Here is a 24011-nt window from a genome sequence, read left to right as displayed (position 1 = left end):
CTTTCCACATTTGCGCTCGTGTTGAAAAGCACGTTCTACACTTGTGCCTGTGTTGCAAAACCACTTCGCGCACTTGTGTAGGTGTTGAAAACAACTTTTCGCACTTTGGTTGGTGTTGAAAACCACTTTTTGCAATTGTGTTGGTGTTGGAAATGACTTTTCGCACTTGTGTTGGTGTTGGAAAACACAATTCGCATTTGTCTTCGTGTTGCAAAACCACTCATCGCAGTTGTGCTCGTGTTGAAAACCACTTTCCACACTTGTGTTAGTGTTGCGAAACAGCTTTACATACTTGCGCTCGTGTTGAAAAGCACGTTCTACACTTGTGCCTGTGTTGCAAAACCACTTTCCGCACTTCTGCTAGTGTTGAAAACAACTTTTCGCAATTTGGTTTATTATTGCAAAACCACTTTCCGCGCCCTTGCTGGTGTTGAAAAACCACTTTTGCACTTGTGTTAGTGTTGCAAATCCACTTTTCGCACTAGCGCTGGTGTTGAAAACCACAATTCGCATTTGTCTTGGTGTTGCAAAACCACTTTTCGCACTTGTGTTAGTGTTGCAAAACGACTTTTCGTACTTGTGTTAGTGTTGAAAACCACAATCCGCAATTGGGTTTGTGTTGCAAAACCACTTATCGCAATTGTGTTATTGTTGCAAAAACCACTTTCTGCACTCGTACTGGCATTGAAAACCACTTATCGCACTTGTGTTAGTGTTGCAAAACCACTTTTGGCACTCGTGCTAGTGTTGAAAAGCACTTTCCGCACTTGAGCTGGTGTTGCAGAACTACTTTACGCACTTGTGCTGGCATTGAATACCACTTTTTGCACTTGTTTTAGTGTTGAAAAACCACATTTCGCACTTGTGTCGGTGCAGGAAACCACTTTTGCACTTGTATTAGTGTGGAAAAACCACTTTTCGCACTTGTGTTAGTGTTGAAAAACCACTTTTTGCACGGGTGTTGGTGAAGGAAACCACTTTTCGCACTTGTGTTAGTGTTGAAAACCCACTTTTCGCACTTGTGTTGGTGCAGGAAACCACTTTTGCACTTGTATTAGTGTGGAAAAAATACTTTTTGCACTTGTGATAGTGTTGAAAAACCACTTTTTGCACTTGTGTTAGTGTTGAAAAACGACTTTTCGCACTTGTGTTGGTGCAGGAAACCACTTTTGCACTTGTATTAGTGTGGAAAAACCGCTTTTCAAACTTGTGTTAGTGTTGAAAAACCACTTTTCGCACTTATGTTAGTGTTGAAAAACCACTTTTCGCACTTGTGTTGGTGCAGGAAACCACTTTTGCACTTGTATTAGTATGGAAAAACCACTTTTCGCACTTGTGTTAGTGTTGAAAAACCACTTTTCGCACTTGTGTTAGTGTTGAAAAACCACTTTTCGCACTTGTGTTAGTGTTGAAAAACCACTTTTCGCACTTGTGTTGGTGCAGGAAACCACTTTTGCACTTGTATTAGTGTGGAAAAACAACTTTTCGCACTTGTGTTAGTGTTGAAAAAAAACTTTTCGCACTTGTGTTGGTGCTGGAAACCACTTTTGCACTTGTATTAGTGTGGAAAAACCACTTTTTGCACTTGTGTTAGTGTTGAAAAACCACTTTTCGCACTTGTGTTAGTGTTGAAAAACCACTTTTCGCACTTGTGTTAGTGTTGAAAAACCACTTTTCGCACTTGTGTTAGTGTTGAAAAACAACTTTTCGCACTTGTGTTAGTGTTGAAAAACCACTTTTCGCACTTGTGTTGGTGCAGGAAACCACTTTTGCACTTGTATTAGTGTGGAAAAACCACTTTTCGCACTTGTGTTAGTGTTGAAAAACCACTTTTCGCACTTGTGTTAGTGTTGAAAAACCACTTTTCGCACTTGTGTTGGTGCAGGAAACCACTTTTGCACTTGTATTAGTGTGGAAAAACCACTTTTTGCACTTGTGTTAGTGTTGAAAAACGACTTTTCGCACTTGTGTTAGTGTTGAAAAACCACATTTCGCACTTGTGTTAGTGTTGAAAAACCACTTTTCGCACTTGTGTTAGTGTTGAAAAACCACTTTTCGCACTTGTGTTAGTGTTGAAAAACCACTTTTCGCACTTGTGTTGGTGCAGGAAACCACTTTTGCACTTGTATTAGTGTGGAAAAAACACTTTTTGCACTTGTGATAGTGTTGAAAAACCACTTTTCGCACTTGTGTTAGTGTTGAAAAACCACTTTTCACACTTGTGTTAGTGTTGGAAACCACTTTTCGCAATTGTGTTGGTGCAGGAAACCACTTTTGCACTTGTATTAGTGTGGAAAAAACACTTTTCGCACTTGTGTTAGTGTTGAAAAACCACTTTTCGCACTTGTGTTAGTGTTGAAAAACCACTTTTCGCACTTGTGTTGGTGCAGGAAACCACTTTTGCACTTGTATTAGTGTGGAAAAAACACTTTTTGCACTTGTGATAGTGTTGAAAAACCACTTTTCGCACTTGTGTTAGTGTTGAAAAACCACTTTTCGCACTTGTGTTGGTGCAGGAAATCACTTTTGCACTTGTATTAGTGTGGAAAAAACACTTTTTGCACTTGTGATAGTGTTGAAAAACCACTTTTCGCACTTGTGTTAGTGTTCAAAAACCACTTTTCGCACTTGTGTTGGTGCAGGAAACCACTTTTGCACTTGTATTAGTCTGGAAAATACACTTTTCGCACTTGTGTTAGTGTTGAAAACCACTTTTCGCACTTGCACCTGTGTTGAAAACCACAATTCCCATTTGTCTTCGTGTTGCAAAAGCACTTATCGCACTTGTGCTCATGTTGAAAACCACTTTCCACACATGTTTTAGTGTTGCAAACCACTTTCTGCACTCATGCTGGTGTTGTAAACCATTATTCGCATTTGCGTTAGTGTTGCAAAAACCAATTTCCACACAGGCTGGCATTGAAAACCACTTTCAGCACTCGTGCTGGTGTTGAAAAGCACTTTTCCCATTTGGTTTGGTGTTGCAAAACCACTTTTCGCACCCGTGCTGGCATTGAAAACCACTTTATGCACAAGTGTTGATGTTGAAAACCACTTTTCGCAATTGGTTTAGTGTTGCAAAACCACATATCGCACTTGTGCTCATGTTGAAAAACACTTTCCACACTTGTGTTAGTGTTGCAAACCACTTTCGGCACTCGCGCTACTGTTGTAATCCATTATTCGCATTTGTGTTAATGTTGCAAAACCACTTATCACACTTGTGCTCGTGTTGAAAACCACGTTCCACACTTGTGTTAGTGCTGCGAAACCGCTTAACATACTTGCGCTCATGTTGAAAAGCACGTTCTGCACTTGTGCCTTTGCTGCAAAACCACTTTCCACACTCGTCCTAGTGTTGAAAACGACTTTTCGCATTTGGTTTAGTATTGCAAAACCACTTTCCACGCCGGTGATGGTGTTGAAAACCACTTTCCGCGCCCGTGTTGGTGTTGAAAACCACTTATCACACTTGTGTTAGTGTTGCAAAACCAATTTTCGCACTTGTGTTAGTGTTGAAAAACCACTTTCGCACTTGTGTTGGTGTTGCAAAACCACTTTTCACACTTGTGTTAGTGTTGCAAAACAACTTTCAGCAGTCGTGCTTGTGTTGAAAACCACTTTCCGCACTTGAGCTGGTGTTGCAGAACCACTTTGTGCCCTTGTGCTTGCGTTGAAAACCACTTTCCGCACTTGATCTGGTGTTGCAGAACCACTTTTCGCACTTGTACTGGCATTGAAAACCACTTTTTGCACTTGTGTTGGTGTTGCAAAACCACTTTTCGCACTTGTGCTGGCATTGAAAACCACTCTCCGCACTTGAGGTAGTGTGCTAAACCACTTTCCACATTTGCGCTCGTGTTGAAAAGCACGTTCTACACTTGTGCCTGTGTTGCAAAACCACTTCGCGCACTTGTGTAGGTGTTGAAAACAACTTTTCGCACTTTGGTTGGTGTTGAAAACCACTTTTTGCAATTGTGTTGGTGTTGGAAATGACTTTTCGCACTTGTGTTGGTGTTGAAAAACACAATTCGCATTTGTCTTCGTGTTGCAAAACCACTCATCGCAGTTGTGCTCGTGTTGAAAACCACTTTCCACACTTGTGTTAGTGTTGCGAAACAGCTTTACATACTTGCGCTCGTGTTGAAAAGCACGTTCTACACTTGTGCCTGTGTTGCAAAACCACTTTCCGCACTTCTGCTAGTGTTGAAAACAACTTTTCGCAATTTGGTTTATTATTGCAAAACCACTTTCCGCGCCCTTGCTGGTGTTGAAAAACCACTTTTGCACTTGTGTTAGTGTTGCAAATCCACTTTTCGCACTAGCGCTGGTGTTGAAAACCACAATTCGCATTTGTCTTGGTGTTGCAAAACCACTTTTCGCACTTGTGTTAGTGTTGCAAAACGACTTTTCGTACTTGTGTTTGTGTTGAAAACCACAATCCGCAATTGGGTTTGTGTTGCAAAACCACTTATCGCAATTGTGTTATTGTTGCAAAAACCACTTTCTGCACTCGTACTGGCATTGAAAACCACTTATCGCACTTGTGTTAGTGTTGCAAAACCACTTTTGGCACTCGTGCTAGTGTTGAAAAGCACTTTCCGCACTTGAGCTGGTGTTGCAGAACTACTTTACGCACTTGTGCTGGCATTGAATACCACTTTTTGCACTTGTTTTAGTGTTGAAAAACCACATTTCGCACTTGTGTCGGTGCAGGAAACCACTTTTGCACTTGTATTAGTGTGGAAAAACCACTTTTCGCACTTGTGTTAGTGTTGAAAAACCACTTTTTGCACGGGTGTTGGTGAAGGAAACCACTTTTCGCACTTGTGTTAGTGTTGAAAACCCACTTTTCGCACTTGTGTTGGTGCAGGAAACCACTTTTGCACTTGTATTAGTGTGGAAAAAATACTTTTTGCACTTGTGATAGTGTTGAAAAACCACTTTTTGCACTTGTGTTAGTGTTGAAAAACGACTTTTCGCACTTGTGTTGGTGCAGGAAACCACTTTTGCACTTGTATTAGTGTGGAAAAACCGCTTTTCAAACTTGTGTTAGTGTTGAAAAACCACTTTTCGCACTTATGTTAGTGTTGAAAAACCACTTTTCGCACTTGTGTTGGTGCAGGAAACCACTTTTGCACTTGTATTAGTGTGGAAAAAACACTTTTTGCACTTGTGATAGTGTTGAAAAACCACTTTTCGCACTTGTGATAGTGTTGAAAAACCACTTTTCGCACTTGTGTTGGTGCAGGAAACCACTTTTGCACTTGTATTAGTATGGAAAAACCACTTTTCGCACTTGTGTTAGTGTTGAAAAACCACTTTTCGCACTTGTGTTAGTGTTGAAAAACCACTTTTCGCACTTGTGTTAGTGTTGAAAAACCACTTTTCGCACTTGTGTTGGTGCAGGAAACCACTTTTGCACTTGTATTAGTGTGGAAAAACAACTTTTCACACTTGTGTTAGTGTTGAAAAACCACTTTTCGCACTTGTATTGGTGCTGGAAACCACTTTTGCACTTGTATTAGTGTGGAAAAACCACTTTTTGCACTTGTGTTAGTGTTGAAAAACCACTTTTCGCACTTGTGTTAGTGTTGAAAAACCACTTTTCGCACTTGTGTTAGTGTTGAAAAACCACTTTTCACACTTGTGTTAGTGTTGGAAACCACTTTTCGCAATTGTGTTGGTGCAGGAAACCACTTTTGCACTTGTATTAGTGTGGAAAAAACACTTTTCGCACTTGTGTTAGTGTTGAAAAACCACTTTTCGCACTTGTGTTAGTGTTGAAAAACCACTTTTCGCACTTGTGTTGGTGCAGGAAACCACTTTTGCACTTGTATTAGTGTGGAAAAAACACTTTTTGCACTTGTGATAGTGTTGAAAAACCACTTTTCGCACTTGTGTTAGTGTTGAAAAACCACTTTTCGCACTTGTGTTGGTGCAGGAAATCACTTTTGCACTTGTATTAGTGTGGAAAAAACACTTTTTGCACTTGTGATAGTGTTGAAAAACCACTTTTCGCACTTGTGTTAGTGTTCAAAAACCACTTTTCGCACTTGTGTTGGTGCAGGAAACCACTTTTGCACTTGTATTAGTCTGGAAAATACACTTTTCGCACTTGTGTTAGTGTTGAAAACCACTTTTCGCACTTGCACCTGTGTTGAAAACCACAATTCCCATTTGTCTTCGTGTTGCAAAAGCACTTATCGCACTTGTGCTCATGTTGAAAACCACTTTCCACACATGTTTTAGTGTTGCAAACCACTTTCTGCACTCATGCTGGTGTTGTAAACCATTATTCGCATTTGCGTTAGTGTTGCAAAAACCAATTTCCACACAGGCTGGCATTGAAAACCACTTTCAGCACTCGTGCTGGTGTTGAAAAGCACTTTTCCCATTTGGTTTGGTGTTGCAAAACCACTTTTCGCACCCGTGCTGGCATTGAAAACCACTTTATGCACAAGTGTTGATGTTGAAAACCACTTTTGCACTTGTGTTGGTGCAGGAAACCACTTTTGCACTTGTATTAGTGTGGAAAAAATACTTTTTGCACTTGTGATAGTGTTGAAAAACCACTTTTTGCACTTGTGTTAGTGTTGAAAAACGACTTTTCGCACTTGTGTTGGTGCAGGAAACCACTTTTGCACTTGTATTAGTGTGGAAAAACCGCTTTTCAAACTTGTGTTAGTGTTGAAAAACCACTTTTCGCACTTATGTTAGTGTTGAAAAACCACTTTTCGCACTTGTGTTGGTGCAGGAAACCACTTTTGCACTTGTATTAGTGTGGAAAAAACACTTTTTGCACTTGTGATAGTGTTGAAAAACCACTTTTCGCACTTGTGTTAGTGTTGAAAAACCACTTTTCGCACTTGTGTTGGTGCAGGAAACCACTTTTGCACTTGTATTAGTATGGAAAAACCACTTTTCGCACTTGTGTTAGTGTTGAAAAACCACTTTTCGCACTTGTGTTAGTGTTGAAAAACCACTTTTCGCACTTGTGTTAGTGTTGAAAAACCACTTTTCGCACTTGTGTTGGTGCAGGAAACCACTTTTGCACTTGTATTAGTGTGGAAAAACAACTTTTCGCACTTGTGTTAGTGTTGAAAAACCACTTTTCGCACTTGTATTGGTGCTGGAAACCACTTTTGCACTTGTATTAGTGTGGAAAAACCACTTTTTGCACTTGTGTTAGTGTTGAAAAACCACTTTTCGCACTTGTGTTAGTGTTGAAAAACCACTTTTCGCACTTCTGTTAGTGTTGAAAAACCACTTTTTGCACTTGTGTTAGTGTTGAAAAACCACTTTTCGCACTTGTGTTAGTGTTGAAAAACCACTTTTCGCACTTGTGTTAGTGTTGAAAAACCACTTTTCGCACTTGTGTTAGTGTTGAAAAACCACTTTTCGCACTTGTGTTAGTGTTGAAAAACCACTTTTCGCACTTGTGTTGGTGCAGGAAACCACTTTTGCACTTGTATTAGTGTGGAAAAACCACTTTTCGCACTTGTGTTAGTGTTGAAAAACCACTTTTCGCACTTGTGTTAGTGTTGAAAAACCACTTTTCGCACTTGTGTTGGTGCAGGAAACCACTTTTGCACTTGTATTAGTGTGGAAAAACCACTTTTTGCACTTGTGTTAGTGTTGAAAAACGACTTTTCGCACTTGTGTTAGTGTTGAAAAACCACTTTTCGCACTTGTGTTAGTGTTGAAAAACCACTTTTCGCACTTGTGTTGGTGCAGGAAACCACTTTTGCACTTGTATTAGTGTGGAAAAACCACATTTCGCACTTGTGTTAGTGTTGAAAAACCACTTTTCGCACTTGTGTTAGTGTTGAAAAACCACTTTTCGCACTTGTGTTAGTGTTGAAAAACCACTTTTCGCACTTGTGTTGGTGCAGGAAACCACTTTTGCACTTGTATTAGTGTGGAAAAAACACTTTTTGCACTTGTGATAGTGTTGAAAAACCACTTTTCGCACTTGTGTTAGTGTTGAAAAAACACTTTTCACACTTGTGTTAGTGTTGGAAACCACTTTTCGCAATTGTGTTGGTGCAGGAAACCACTTTTGCACTTGTATTAGTGTGGAAAAAACACTTTTCGCACTTGTGTTAGTTTTGAAAAACCACTTTTCGCACTTGTGTTAGTGTTGAAAAACCACTTTTCGCACTTGTGTTGGTGCAGGAAACCACTTTTGCACTTGTATTAGTGTGGAAAAAACACTTTTTGCACTTGTGATAGTGTTGAAAAACCACTTTTCGCACTTGTGTTAGTGTTGAAAAACCACTTTTCACACTTGTGTTAGTGTTGGAAACCACTTTTCGCAATTGTGTTGGTGCAGGAAACCACTTTTGCACTTGTATTAGTGTGGAAAAAACACTTTTCGCACTTGTGTTAGTGTTGAAAAACCACTTTTCGCACTTGTGTTAGTGTTGAAAAACCACTTTTCACACTTGTGTTGGTGCAGGAAACCACTTTTGCACTTGTATTAGTGTGGAAAAAACACTTTTTGCACTTGTGATAGTGTTGAAAAACCACTTTTCGCACTTGTGTTAGTGTTGAAAAACCACTTTTCGCACTTGTGTTGGTGCAGGAAATCACTTTTGCACTTGTATTAGTGTGGAAAAAACACTTTTTGCACTTGTGATAGTGTTGAAAAACCACTTTTCGCACTTGTGTTAGTGTTCAAAAACCACTTTTCGCACTTGTGTTGGTGCAGGAAACCACTTTTGCACTTGTATTAGTCTGGAAAATACACTTTTCGCACTTGTGTTAGTGTTGAAAACCACTTTTCGCACTTGCACCTGTGTTGAAAACCACAATTCCCATTTGTCTTCGTGTTGCAAAAGCACTTATCGCACTTGTGCTCATGTTGAAGACCACTTTCCACACATGTTTTAGTGTTGCAAACCACTTTCTGCACTCATGCTGGTGTTGTAAACCATTATTCGCATTTGCGTTAGTGTTGCAAAAACCAATTTCCACACAGGCTGGCATTGAAAACCACTTTCAGCACTCATGCTGGTGTTGAAAAGCACTTTTCCCATTTGGTTTGGTGTTGCAAAACCACTTTTCGCACCCGTGCTGGCATTGAAAACCACTTTATGCACAAGTGTTTGTGTTGAAAACCACTTTTCGCAATTGGTTTAGTGTTGCAAAACCACATATCGCACTTGTGCTCATGTTGAAAAACACTTTCCACACTTGTGTTAGTGTTGCAAACCACTTTCGGCACTCGCGCTACTGTTGTAATCCATTATTCGCATTTGTGTTAATGTTGCAAAACCACTTATCGCACTTGTGCTCGTGTTGAAAACCACGTTCCACACTTGTGTTAGTGCTGCGAAACCGCTTAACATACTTGCGCTCATGTTGAAAAGCACGTTCTGCACTTGTGCCTTTGTTGCAAAACCACTTTCCACACTCGTCCTAGTGTTGAAAACGACTTTTCGCATTTGGTTTAGTATTGCAAAACCACTTTCCACGCCGGTGATGGTGTTGAAAACCACTTTCCGCGCCCGTGTTGGTGTTGAAAACCACTTATCACACTTGTGTTAGTGTTGCAAAACCAATTTTCGCACTTGTGTTAGTGTTGAAAAACCACTTTCGCACTTGTGTTGGTGTTGCAAAACCACTTTTCACACTTGTGTTAGTGTTGAAAAACAACTTTCAGCAGTCGTGCTTGTGTTGAAAACCACTTTCCGCACTTGAGCTGGTGTTGCAGAACCACTTTGTGCCCTTGTGCTTGCGTTGAAAACCACTTTCCGCACTTGATCTGGTGTTGCAGAACCACTTTTCGCACTTGTACTGGCATTGAAAACCACTTTTTGCACTTGTGTTGGTGTTGCAAAACCACTTTTCGCACTTGTGCTGGCATTGAAAACCACTCTCCGCACTTGAGGTAGTGTGCTAAACCACTTTCCACACTTGCGCTCGTGTTGAAAAGCACGTTCTACACTTGTGCCTGTGTTGCAAAACCACTTCGCGCACTTGTGTAGGTGTTGAAAACAACTTTTCGCACTTTGGTTGGTGTTGAAAACCACTTTTTGCAATTGTGTTGGTGTTGGAAATGACTTTTCGCACTTGTGTTGGTGTTGAAAAACACAATTCGCATTTGTCTTCGTGTTGCAAAACCACTCATCGCAGTTGTGCTCGTGTTGAAAACCACTTTCCACACTTGTGTTAGTGTTGCGAAACAGCTTTACATACTTGCGCTCGTGTTGAAAAGCACGTTCTACACTTGTGCCTGTGTTGCAAAACCACTTTCCGCACTTCTGCTAGTGTTGAAAACAACTTTTCGCAATTTGGTTTATTATTGCAAAACCACTTTCCGCGCCCTTGCTGGTGTTGAAAAACCACTTTTGCACTTGTGTTAGTGTTGCAAATCCACTTTTCGCACTAGCGCTGGTGTTGAAAACCACAATTCGCATTTGTCTTGGTGTTGCAAAACCACTTTTCGCACTTGTGTTAGTGTTGCAAAACGACTTTTCGTACTTGTGTTAGTGTTGAAAACCACAATTCCGCAATTGGGTTTGTGTTGCAAAACCACTTATCGCAATTGTGTTATTGTTGCAAAAACCACTTTCTGCAATCGTACTGGCATTGAAAACCACTTATCGCACTTGTGTTAGTGTTGCAAAACCACTTTTGGCACTCGTGCTAGTGTTGAAAAGCACTTTCCGCACTTGAGCTGGTGTTGCAGAACTACTTTACGCACTTGTGCTGGCATTGAATACCACTTTTCGCACTTGTGTTAGTGTTGAAAAACCACTTTTTGCATGGGTGTTGGGTTGGTGAAGGAAACCACTTTTCGCACTTGTGTTAGTGTTGAAAACCCACTTTTCGCACTTGTGTTGGTGCAGGAAACCACTTTTGCACTTGTATTAGTGTGGAAAAAATACTTTTTGCACTTGTGATAGTGTTGAAAAACCACTTTTTGCACTTGTGTTAGTGTTGAAAAACGACTTTTCGCACTTGTGTTGGTGCAGGAAACCACTTTTGCACTTGTATTAGTGTGGAAAAACCGCTTTTCAAACTTGTGTTAGTGTTGAAAAACCACTTTTCGCACTTATGTTAGTGTTGAAAAACCACTTTTCGCACTTGTGTTGGTGCAGGAAACCACTTTTGCACTTGTATTAGTGTGGAAAAAACACTTTTTGCACTTGTGATAGTGTTGAAAAACCACTTTTCGCACTTGTGTTAGTGTTGAAAAACCACTTTTCGCACTTGTGTTGGTGCAGGAAACCACTTTTGCACTTGTATTAGTATGGAAAAACCACTTTTCGCACTTGTGTTAGTGTTGAAAAACCACTTTTCGCACTTGTGTTAGTGTTGAAAAACCACTTTTCGCACTTGTGTTAGTGTTGAAAAACCACTTTTCGCACTTGTGTTGGTGCAGGAAACCACTTTTGGACTTGTATTAGTGTGGAAAAACAACTTTTCGCACTTGTGTTAGTGTTGAAAAACCACTTTTCGCACTTGTGTTGGTGCAGGAAACCACTTTTGCACTTGTATTAGTGTGGAAAAACCACTTTTTGCACTTGTGTTAGTGTTGAAAAACCACTTTTCGCACTTGTGTTAGTGTTGAAAAACCACTTTTCGCACTTCTGTTAGTGTTGAAAAACCACTTTTTGCACTTGTGTTAGTGTGGAAAAACCACTTTTCGCACTTGTGTTAGTGTTGAAAAACCACTTTTCGCACTTCTGTTAGTGTTGAAAAACCACTTTTTGCACTTGTGTTAGTGTTGAAAAACCACTTTTCGCACTTGTGTTAGTGTTGAAAAACCACTTTTCGCACTTGTGTTAGTGTTGAAAAACCACTTTTCGCACTTGTGTTAGTGTTGAAAAACCACTTTTCGCACTTGTGTTAGTGTTGAAAAACCACTTTTCGCACTTGTGTTGGTGCAGGAAACCACTTTTGCACTTGTATTAGTGTGGAAAAACCACTTTTCGCACTTGTGTTAGTGTTGAAAAACCACTTTTCGCACTTGTGTTAGTGTTGAAAAACCACTTTTCGCACTTGTGTTGGTGCAGGAAACCACTTTTGCACTTGTATTAGTGTGGAAAAACCACTTTTTGCACTTGTGTTAGTGTTGAAAACCCACTTTTCGCACTTGTGTTGGTGCAGGAAACCACTTTTGCACTTGTGTTAGTGTTGAAAAACCACTTTTCGCACTTGTGTTAGTGTTGAAAAACCACTTTTCGCACTTGTGTTAGTGTTGAAAAACCACTTTTCGCACTTGTGTTAGTGTTGAAAAACCACTTTTCGCACTTGTGTTGGTGCAGGAAACCACTTTTGCACTTGTATTAGTGTGGAAAAAACACTTTTTGCACTTGTGATAGTGTTGAAAAACCACTTTTCGCACTTGTGTTAGTGTTGAAAAACCACTTTTCACACTTGTGTTAGTGTTGGAAACCACTTTTCGCAATTGTGTTGGTGCAGGAAACCACTTTTGCACTTGTATTAGTGTGGAAAAAACACTTTTCGCACTTGTGTTAGTGTTGAAAAACCACATTTCGCACTTGTGTTAGTGTTGAAAAACCACTTTTCGCACTTGTGTTAGTGTTGAAAAACCACTTTTCGCACTTGTGTTAGTGTTGAAAAACCACTTTTCGCACTTGTGTTGGTGCAGGAAACCTCTTTTGCACTTGTATTAGTGTGGAAAAAACACTTTTTGCACTTGTGATAGTGTTGAAAAACCACTTTTCGCACTTGTGTTAGTGTTGAAAAACCACTTTTCACACTTGTGTTAGTGTTGGAAACCACTTTTCGCAATTGTGTTGGTGCAGGAAACCACTTTTGCACTTGTATTAGTGTGGAAAAAACACTTTTCGCACTTGTGTTAGTGTTGAAAAACCACTTTTCGCACTTGTGTTAGTGTTGAAAAACCACTTTTCGCACTTGTGTTGGTGCAGGAAACCACTTTTGCACTTGTATTAGTGTGGAAAAAACACTTTTTGCACTTGTGATAGTGTTGAAAAACCACTTTTCGCACTTGTGTTAGTGTTGAAAAACCACTTTTCGCACTTGTGTTGGTGCAGGAAATCACTTTTGCACTTGTATTAGTGTGGAAAAAACACTTTTTGCACTTGTGATAGTGTTGAAAAACCACTTTTCGCACTTGTGTTAGTGTTCAAAAACCACTTTTCGCACTTGTGTTGGTGCAGGAAACCACTTTTGCACTTGTATTAGTCTGGAAAATACACTTTTCGCACTTGTGTTAGTGTTGAAAACCACTTTTCGCACTTGCACCTGTGTTGAAAACCACAATTCCCATTTGTCTTCGTGTTGCAAAAGCACTTATCGCACTTGTGCTCATGTTGAAAACCACTTTCCACACATGTTTTAGTGTTGCAAACCACTTTCTGCACTCATGCTGGTGTTGTAAACCATTATTCGCATTTGCGTTAGTGTTGCAAAAACCAATTTCCACACAGGCTGGCATTGAAAACCACTTTCAGCACTCGTGCTGGTGTTGAAAAGCACTTTTCCCATTTGGTTTGGTGTTGCAAAACCACTTTTCGCACCCGTGCTGGCATTGAAAACCACTTTATGCACAAGTGTTGGTGTTGAAAACCACTTTTCGCAATTGGTTTAGTGTTGCAAAACCACATATCGCACTTGTGCTCATGTTGAAAAACACTTTCCACACTTGTGTTAGTGTTGCAAACCACTTTCGGCACTCGCGCTACTGTTGTAATCCATTATTCGCATTTGTGTTAATGTTGCAAAACCACTTATCGCACTTGTGCTCGTGTTGAAAACCACGTTCCACACTTGTGTTAGTGCTGCGAAACCGCTTAACATACTTGCGCTCATGTTGAAAAGCACGTTCTGCACTTGTGCCTTTGTTGCAAAACCACTTTCCACACTCGTGCTAGTGTTGAAAACGACTTTTCGCATTTGGTTTAGTATTGCAAAACCACTTTCCACGCCGGTGATGGTGTTGAAAACCACTTTCCGCGCCCGTGTTGGTGTTGAAAACCACTTATCACACTTGTGTTAGTGTTGCAAAACCAATTTTCGCACTTGTGTTAGTGTTGAAAAACCACTTTCGTACTTGTGTTCGTGTTGCAAAACCACTTTTCACACTTGTGTTAGTGTTGCAAAACAACTTTCAGCAGTCGTGCTTGTGTTGAAAACCACTTTCCGCACTTGAGCTGGTGTTGCAGAACCACTTTGTGCCCTTGTGCTTGCGTTGAAAACCACTTTCCGCACTTGATCTGGTGTTGCAGAACCACTTTTCGCACTTGTACTGGCATTGAAAACCACTTTTTGCACTTGTGTTGGTGTTGCAAAACCACTTTTCGCACTTGTGCTGGCATTGAAAACCACTCTCCGCACTTGAGGTAGTGTGCTAAACCACTTTCCACACTTGCGCTCGTGTTGAAAAGCACGTTCTACACTTGTGCCTGTGTTGCAAAACCACTTCGCGCACTTGTGTAGGTGTTGAAAACAACTTTTCACACTTTGGTTGGTGTTGAAAACCACTTTTTGCAATTGTGTTGGTGTTGGAAATGACTTTTCGCACTTGTGTTGGTGTTGAAAAACACAATTCGCATTTGTCTTCGTGTTGCAAAACCACTCATCGCAGTTGTGCTCGTGTTGAAAACCACTTTCCACACTTGTGTTAGTGTTGCGAAACAGCTTTACATACTTGCGCTCGTGTTGAAAAGCACGTTCTACACTTGTGCCTGTGTTGCAAAACCACTTTCCGCACTTCTGCTAGTGTTGAAAACAACTTTTCACAATTTGGTTTATTATTGCAAAACCACTTTCCGCGCCCTTGCTGGTGTTGAAAAACCACTTTTGCACTTGTGTTAGTGTTGCAAATCCACTTTTCGCACTAGCGCTGGTGTTGAAAACCACAATTCGCATTTGTCTTGGTGTTGCAAAACCACTTTTCGCACTTGTGTTAGTGTTGCAAAACGACTTTTCGTACTTGTGTTAGTGTTGAAAACCACAATTCCGCAATTGGGTTTGTGTTGCAAAACCACTTATCGCAATTGTGTTATTGTTGCAAAAACCACTTTCTGCACTCGTACTGGCATTGAAAACCACTTATTGCACTTGTGTTAGTGTTGCAAAACCACTTTTGGCACTCGTGCTAGTGTTGAAAAGCACTTTCCGCACTTGAGCTGGTGTTGCAGAACTACTTTACGCACCTGTGCTGGCATTGAATACCACTTTTTGCACTTGTTTTAGTGTTGAAAAACCACTTTTCGCACTTGTGTTGGTGCAGGAAACCACTTTTGCACTTGTATTAGTGTGGAAAAACCACTTTTCGCACTTGTGTTAGTGTTGAAAAACCACTTTTTGCACGGGTGTTGGTGAAGGAAACCACTTTTCGCACTTGTGTTAGTGTTGAAAACCCACTTTTCGCACTTGTGTTGGTGCAGGAAACCACTTTTGCACTTGTATTAGTGTGGAAAAAATACTTTTTGCACTTGTGATAGTGTTGAAAAACCACTTTTTGCACTTGTGTTAGTGTTGAAAAACGACTTTTCGCACTTGTGTTGGTGCAGGAAACCACTTTTGCACTTGTATTAGTGTGGAAAAACCGCTTTTCAAACATGTGTTAGTGTTGAAAAACCACTTTTCGCACTTATGTTAGTGTTGAAAAACCACTTTTCGCACTTGTGTTGGTGCAGGAAACCACTTTTGCACTTGTATTAGTGTGGAAAAACCGCTTTTCGCGCTTGTGTTAGTGTTGAAAAACCACTTTTCGCACTTGTCTTAGTTGTGAAAAACCACTTTTCGCACTTGTGTTAGTGTTGAAAAACCACTTTTCGCACTTGTGTTGGTGCAGGAAACCACTTTTGCACTTGTATTAGTGTGGAAAAAACACTTTTCGCACTTGTGTTGGTGCAGGAAACCACTTTGGCACTTGTATTAGTGTGGAAAAAACACTTTTCGCACTTGTGTTAGTGTTGAAAAACCACTTTTTGCACTTGTGTTAGTGTTGAAAAACCACTTTTCGCACTTGTGTTGGTGCAGGAAACCACTTTTGCACTTGTATTAGTGTGGAAAAACCACTTTTCGCACTTGTGTTAGTGTTGAAAAACCACTTTTCGCACTTGTGTTAGTGTTGAAAAACCACTTTTCGCACTTGTGTTAGTGTTGAAAAACCACTTTTCGCACTTGTGTTAGTGTTGAAAAACCACTTTTCGCACTTGTGTTAGTGTTGAAAAACCACTTTTCGGACGTGTGTTGGTGCAGGAAACCACTTTTGCATTTGTATTAGTGTGGAAAAAACACTTTTCGCGCTTGTGTTAGTGTTGAAAAATAACTTTTCGCACTTGTGTTAGTGTTGAAAAACCACTTTTCGCACTTGTGTTAGTGTTGAAAAACCACTTTTCGCACTTGTGTTGGTGCAGGAAACCACTTTTGCACTTGTATTAGTGTGGAAAAAACACTTTTCGCACTTGTGTTAGTGTTGAAAAACCACTTTTCGCACTTGTGTTAGTGTTGAAAAACCACTTTTCGCACTTGTGTTAGTGTTGAAAAACCACATTTCGCACTGGTGTTGGTGCAGGAAACCACTTTTGCACTTGTATTAGTGTGGAAAAACAACTTTTCGCACTTGTGGTAGTGTTGAAAAACCACTTTTCGCACTTGTGTTGGTGCAGGAAACCACTTTTGCAATTGTATTAGTGTGGAAAAACCACTTTTTGCACTTGTGTTAGTGTTGAAAAACCACTTTTTGCACTTGTGTTGGTGCAGGAAACCACTTTTGCACTTGTATTAGTGTGGAAAAAACACTTTTCGCACTTGTGTTAGTGTTGAAAAACCACTTTTCGCACTTGTGTTAGTGTTGAAAAACCACTTTTCGCACTTGTGTTGGTGCAGGAAACCACTTTTGCACTTGTATTAGTGTGGAAAAAACACTTTTCGCACTTGTGTTAGTGTTGAAAAACCACTTTTCGCACTTGTGTTAGTGTTGAAAAACCACTTTTCGCACTTGTGTTGGTGCTGGAAACCACTTTTTCACTTGTATTAGTGTGGAAAAACCACTTTTCGCACTTGTGTTAGTGTTGAAAAACCACTTTTCGCACTTGTGTTAGTGTTGAAAAACCACTTTTCGCACTTGTGTTAGTGTTGAAAAACCACTTTTCGCACTTGTGTTAGTGTTGAAAAACCACTTTTCGCACGTGTGTTGGTGCAGGAAACCACTTTTGCATTGGTATTAGTGTGGAAAAAACACTTTTCGCGCTTGTGTTAGTGTTGAAAAACATCTTTTCGCACTTGTGTTAGTGTTGAAAGACCACTTTTTGCACTTGTGTTAGTGTTGAAAAACCACTTTTCGCACTTGTGTTGGTGCAGGAAACCACTTTTCCACTTGTATTAGTGTGGAAAAAATACTTTTTGCACTTGTGATAGTGTTGAAAAACCACTTTTCGCACTTGTGTTAGTGTTGAAAAACCAGTTTTCGCACCTGTGTTGGTGCAGGAAACCACTTTTGCACTTGTATTAGTGTGGAAAAACCACTTTTCAAACTTGTGTTAGTGTTGAAAAACCACTTTTTGCACGTGTTGGTGTTGAAAAACCACTTTTCGCACTTGTGTTAGTGTTGAAAAACCACCGTTTCGCACTTGTGTTGGTGCAGGAAACCACTTTTGCACTTGTATTAGTGTGGAAAAAACACTTTTCGCATTTGTGTTGGTGCAGGAAACCACTTTTGCACTTGTATTAGTGTGGAAAAAACACTTTTTGCATTTGTGAAAGTGTTGAAAAACCACTTTTCGCACTTGTGTTAGTGTTGAAAAACCACTTTCCGCACTTGTGTTGGTGCAGGAAACCACTTTTGTATTTGTATTAGTGTGGAAAAACCACTTTTCGCATTTGTGTTAGTGTTGAAAAACCACTTTTCGCACTTATGTTAGTGTTGAAAAACCACTTTTCGCACTTGTGTTAGTGTTGAAAAACCACTTTTCGCACTTGTGTTGGTGCAGGAAACCACTTTTGTATTTGTATTAGTGTGGAAAAACCACTTTTCGCACTTGTGTTAGTGTTGAAAAACCACTTTTCGCACTTATGTTAGTGTTGAAAAACCACTTTTCGCACTTGTGTTTGTGTTGAAAAACCACTTTTCGCACTTGTGTTAGTGTTGAAAAACCACTTTTCGCACTTGTGTTGGTGCAGGAAACCACTTTTGCACTTGTATAGTGTGGAAAAAATACTTTTTGCACTTGTGATAGTGTTGAAAAACCACTTTTCGCACTTGTGTTAGTGTTGAAAAACCACTTTTCGCACTTGTGTTGGTGCAGGAAACCACTTTTGCACTTGTATTAGTGTGGAAAAACCACTTTTCAAACTTGTATTAGTGTGGAAAAACCACTTTTCGCACATGTGTTAGTGTTGAAAAACCACTTTTCGCACTTGTGTTAGTGAAGGAAACCACTTTTCGCACTTGTGTTAGTGTTGAAAACCCACTTTTCGCACTTGTGTTAGTGTTGAAAAACCACTTTTCGCACTTGTGTTGGTGCAGGAAACCACTTTTGCACTTGTATTAGTGTGGAAAAACCACTTTTCCCATTTGTGTTAGTGTTGAAAAACCACTTTTCGCACTTGTGTTCGTGTTGAAAAACCACTTTTCGCACTTGTGTTAGTGTTGAAAAACCACCGTTTCGCACTTGTGTTGGTGCAGGAAACCACTTTTGCACTTGTATTAGTGTGGAAAAAACACTTTTCGCACTTGTGTTCGTGCAGGAAACCACTTTTGCACTTGTATTAGTGTGGAAAAAACACTTTTTGCATTTGTGATAGTGTTGAAAACCCACTTTTCGCACTTGTGTTAGTGTTGAAAAACCACTTTTCACACTTGTGTTGGTGCAGGAAACCACTTTTGCATTTGTATTAGTGTGGAAAAACCACTTTTCGCACTTGTGTTAGTGTTGAAAAACCACTTTTCGCACTTGTGTTAGTGTTGAAAAACCACTTTTCGCACTTGTGTTAGTGTTGAAAAACCACTTTTCGCACTTGTGTTAGTGTTGAAAAACCACGTTTCGCACTTGTGTTAGTGTTGAAAAACCACTTTTCACACTTGTGTTGGTGCAGGAAACCACCTTTGCACTTGTATTAGTGTGGAAAAACCACTTTTCGCACTTGTGTTAGTGTTGAAAAACCACTTTTCGCACTTGTGTTAGTGTTGAAAAACCACCGTTTCGCACTTGTGTTGGTGCAGGAAACCACTTTTGCACTTGTATTAGTGTGGAAAAAACACTTTTCGCACTTGTGTTCATGCAGGAAACCACTTTTGCACTTGTATTAGTGTGGAAAAAACACTTTTTGCATTTGTGATAGTGTTGAAAACCCACTTTTCGCACTTGTGTTAGTGTTGAAAAACCACTTTTCACACTTGTGTTGGTGCAGGAAACCACTTTTGCACTTGTATTAGTGTGGAAAAACCACTTTTCGCGCTTGTGTTAGTGTTGAAAAAACACTTTTCGCACTTGTGTTAGTGTTGAAAAACCACTTTTCGCACTTGTGTTAGTGTTGAAAAACCACTTTTCGCACTTGTTAGTGTTGAAAAACCACTTTTCACACTTGTGTTGGTGCAGGAAACCACTTTTGCACTTGTATTAGTGTGGAAAAACCACTTTTCGCACTTGTGTTAGTGTTGAAAATCCACTTTTCGCACTTGTGTTAGTGTTGAAAAACCACTTTTCGCACTTGTGTTAGTGTTGAAAAACCACTTTTCGCACTTGTGTTGGTGCAGGAAACCACTTTTGCACTTGTATTAGTGTGGAAAAACCACTTTTCGCACTTGTGTTAGTGTTGAAAAACCACTTTTCGCACTTGTGTTAGTGTTGAAAAACCACATTTCGCAGTTGTGTTAGTGTTGAAAAACCACTTTTCGCACTTGTGTTAGTGTTGAAAAACCACTTTTCGCACTTGTGTTAGTGTTGAAAAACCACTTTTCGCACTTGTGTTGGTGCAGGAAACCACTTTTCCACTTGTATTAGTGTGGAAAAAATACTTTTTGCACTTGTGATAGTGTTGAAAAACCACTTTTCGCACTTGTGTTAGTGTTGAAAAACCAGTTTTCGCACCTGTGTTGGTGCAGGAAACCACTTTTGCACTTGTATTAGTGTGGAAAAACCACTTTTCAAACTTGTGTTAGTGTTGAAAAACCACTTTTTGCACGTGTTGGTGTTGAAAAACCACTTTTCGCACTTGTGTTAGTGTTGAAAAACCACCGTTTCGCACTTGTGTTGGTGCAGGAAACCACTTTTGCACTTGTATTAGTGTGGAAAAAACACTTTTCGCATTTGTGTTGGTGCAGGAAACCACTTTTGCACTTGTATTAGTGTGGAAAAAACACTTTTTGCATTTGTGATAGTGTTGAAAAACCACTTTTCGCACTTGTGTTAGTGTTGAAAAACCACTTTTCGCACTTGTGTTGGTGCAGGAAACCACTTTTGTATTTGTATTAGTGTGGAAAAACCACTTTTCGCACTTGTGTTAGTGTTGAAAAACCACTTTTCGCACTTATGTTAGTGTTGAAAAACCACTTTTCGCACTTGTGTTAGTGTTGAAAAACCACTTTTCGCACTTGTGTTGGTGCAGGAAACCACTTTTGCACTTGTAATAGTGTGGAAAAACCACTTTTTGCACTTGTGTTAGTGTTGAAAAACGACTTTTCGCACTTGTGTTAGTGTTGAAAAACCACATTTCGCACTTGTGTTAGTGTTGAAAAACCACTTTTCGCACTTGTGTTAGTGTTGAAAAACCACTTTTCGCACTTGTGTTAGTGTTGAAAAACCACTTTTCGCACTTGTGTTGGTGCAGGAAACCACTTTTGCACTTGTATTAGTGTGGAAAAAACACTTTTTGCACTTGTGATAGTGTTGAAAAACCACTTTTCGCACTTGTGTTAGTGTTGAAAAACCACTTTTCACACTTGTGTTAGTGTTGGAAACCACTTTTCGCAATTGTGTTGGTGCAGGAAACCACTTTTGCACTTGTATTAGTGTGGAAAAAACACTTTTCGCACTTGTGTTAGTGTTGAAAAACCACTTTTCGCACTTGTGTTAGTGTTGAAAAACCACTTTTCGCACTTGTGTTGGTGCAGGAAACCACTTTTGCACTTGTATTAGTGTGGAAAAAACACTTTTTGCACTTGTGATAGTGTTGAAAAACCACTTTTCGCACTTATGTTAGTGTTGAAAAACCACTTTTCGCACTTGTGTTGGTGCAGGAAATCACTTTTGCACTTGTATTAGTGTGGAAAAAACACTTTTTGCACTTGTGATAGTGTTGAAAAACCACTTTTCGCACTTGTGTTAGTGTTCAAAAACCACTTTTCGCACTTGTGTTGGTGCAGGAAACCACTTTTGCACTTGTATTAGTCTGGAAAATACACTTTTCGCACTTGTGTTAGTGTTGAAAACCACTTTTCGCACTTGCACCTGTGTTGAAAACCACAATTCCCATTTGTCTTCGTGTTGCAAAAGCACTTATCGCACTTGTGCTCATGTTGAAAACCACTTTCCACACATGTTTTAGTGTTGCAAACCACTTTCTGCACTCATGCTGGTGTTGTAAACCATTATTCGCATTCGCATTTGCGTTAGTGTTGCAAAAACCAATTTCCACACAGGCTGGCATTGAAAACCACTTTCAGCACTCGTGCTGGTGTTGAAAAGCACTTTTCCCATTTGGTTTGGTGTTTGAAAACCACTTTTCGCACCCGTGCTGGCATTGAAAACCACTTTATGCACAAGTGTTGATGTTGAAAACCACTTTTCGCAATTGGTTTAGTGTTGCAAAACCACATATCGCACTTGTGCTCATGTTGAAAAACACTTTCCACACTTGTGTTAGTGTTGCAAACCACTTTCGGCACTCGCGCTACTGTTGTAATCCATTATTCGCATTTGTGTTAATGTTGCAAAACCACTTATCGCACTTGTGCTCGTGTTGAAAACCATGTTCCACACTTGTGTTAGTGCTGCGAAACCGCTTAACATACTTGCGCTCATGTTGAAAAGCACGTTCTGCACTTGTGCCTTTGTTGCAAAACCACTTTCCACACTCGTCCTAGTGTTGAAAACGACTTTTCGCATTTGGTTTAGTATTGCAAAACCACTTTCCACGCCGGTGATGGTGTTGAAAACCACTTTCCGCGCCAGTGTTGGTGTTGAAAACCACTTATCACACTTGTGTTAGTGTTGCAAAACCAATTTTCGCACTTGTGTTAGTGTTGAAAAACCACTTTCGCACTTGTGTTGGTGTTGCAAAACCACTTTTCACACTTGTGTTAGTGTTGCAAAACAACTTTCAGCAGTCGTGCTTGTGTTGAAAACCACTTTCCGCACTTGAGCTGGTGTTGCAGAACCACTTTGTGCCCTTGTGCTTGCGTTGAAAACCACTTTCCGCACTTGATCTGGTGTTGCAGAACCACTTTTCGCACTTGTACTGGCATTGAAAACCACTTTTTGCACTTGTGTTGGTGTTGCAAAACCACTTTTCGCACTTGTGCTGGCATTGAAAACCACTCTCCGCACTTGAGGTAGTGTGCTAAACCACTTTCCACATTTGCGCTCGTGTTGAAAAGCACGTTCTACACTTGTGCCTGTGTTGCAAAACCACTTCGCGCACTTGTGTAGGTGTTGAAAACAACTTTTCGCACTTTGGTTGGTGTTGAAAACCACTTTTTGCAATTGTGTTGGTGTTGGAAATGACTTTTCGCACTTGTGTTGGTGTTGAAAAACACAATTCGCATTTGTCTTCGTGTTGCAAAACCACTCATCGCAGTTGTGCTCGTGTTGAAAACCACTTTCCACACTTGTGTTAGTGTTGCGAAACAGCTTTACATACTTGCGCTCGTGTTGAAAAGCACGTTCTACACTTGTGCCTGTGTTGCAAAACCACTTTCCGCACTTCTGCTAGTGTTGAAAACAACTTTTCGCAATTTGGTTTATTATTGCAAAACCACTTTCCGCGCCCTTGCTGGTGTTGAAAAACCACTTTTGCACTTGTGTTAGTGTTGCAAATCCACTTTTCGCACTAGCGCTGGTGTTGAAAACCACAATTCGCATTTGTCTTGGTGTTGCAAAACCACTTTTCGCACTTGTGTTAGTGTTGCAAAACGACTTTTCGTACTTGTGTTTGTGTTGAAAACCACAATCCGCAATTGGGTTTGTGTTGCAAAACCACTTATCGCAATTGTGTTATTGTTGCAAAAACCACTTTCTGCACTCGTACTGGCATTGAAAACCACTTATCGCACTTGTGTTAGTGTTGCAAAACCACTTTTGGCACTCGTGCTAGTGTTGAAAAGCACTTTCCGCACTTGAGCTGGTGTTGCAGAACTACTTTACGCACTTGTGCTGGCATTGAATACCACTTTTTGCACTTGTTTTAGTGTTGAAAAACCACATTTCGCACTTGTGTCGGTGCAGGAAACCACTTTTGCACTTGTATTAGTGTGGAAAAACCACTTTTCGCACTTGTGTTAGTGTTGAAAAACCACTTTTTGCACGGGTGTTGGTGAAGGAAACCACTTTTCGCACTTGTGTTAGTGTTGAAAACCCACTTTTCGCACTTGTGTTGGTGCAGGAAACCACTTTTGCACTTGTATTAGTGTGGAAAAAATACTTTTTGCACTTGTGATAGTGTTGAAAAACCACTTTTTGCACTTGTGTTAGTGTTGAAAAACGACTTTTCGCACTTGTGTTGGTGCAGGAAACCACTTTTGCACTTGTATTAGTGTGGAAAAACCGCTTTTCAAACTTGTGTTAGTGTTGAAAAACCACTTTTCGCACTTATGTTAGTGTTGAAAAACCACTTTTCGCACTTGTGTTGGTGCAGGAAACCACTTTTGCACTTGTATTAGTGTGGAAAAAACACTTTTTGCACTTGTGATAGTGTTGAAAAACCACTTTTCGCACTTGTGTTAGTGTTGAAAAACCACTTTTCGCACTTGTGTTGGTGCAGGAAACCACTTTTGCACTTGTATTAGTATGGAAAAACCACTTTTCGCACTTGTGTTAGTGTTGAAAAACCACTTTTCG

The sequence above is a fragment of the Myxine glutinosa genome, chromosome 2 (assembly GCF_964187855.1).
Source record: "Myxine glutinosa chromosome 2, kmMyxGlut1.1, whole genome shotgun sequence".
Classification (NCBI taxonomy): Eukaryota; Metazoa; Chordata; class Myxini; order Myxiniformes; family Myxinidae; genus Myxine; species Myxine glutinosa.
This window is presented reverse-complemented; position numbering follows the sequence as displayed.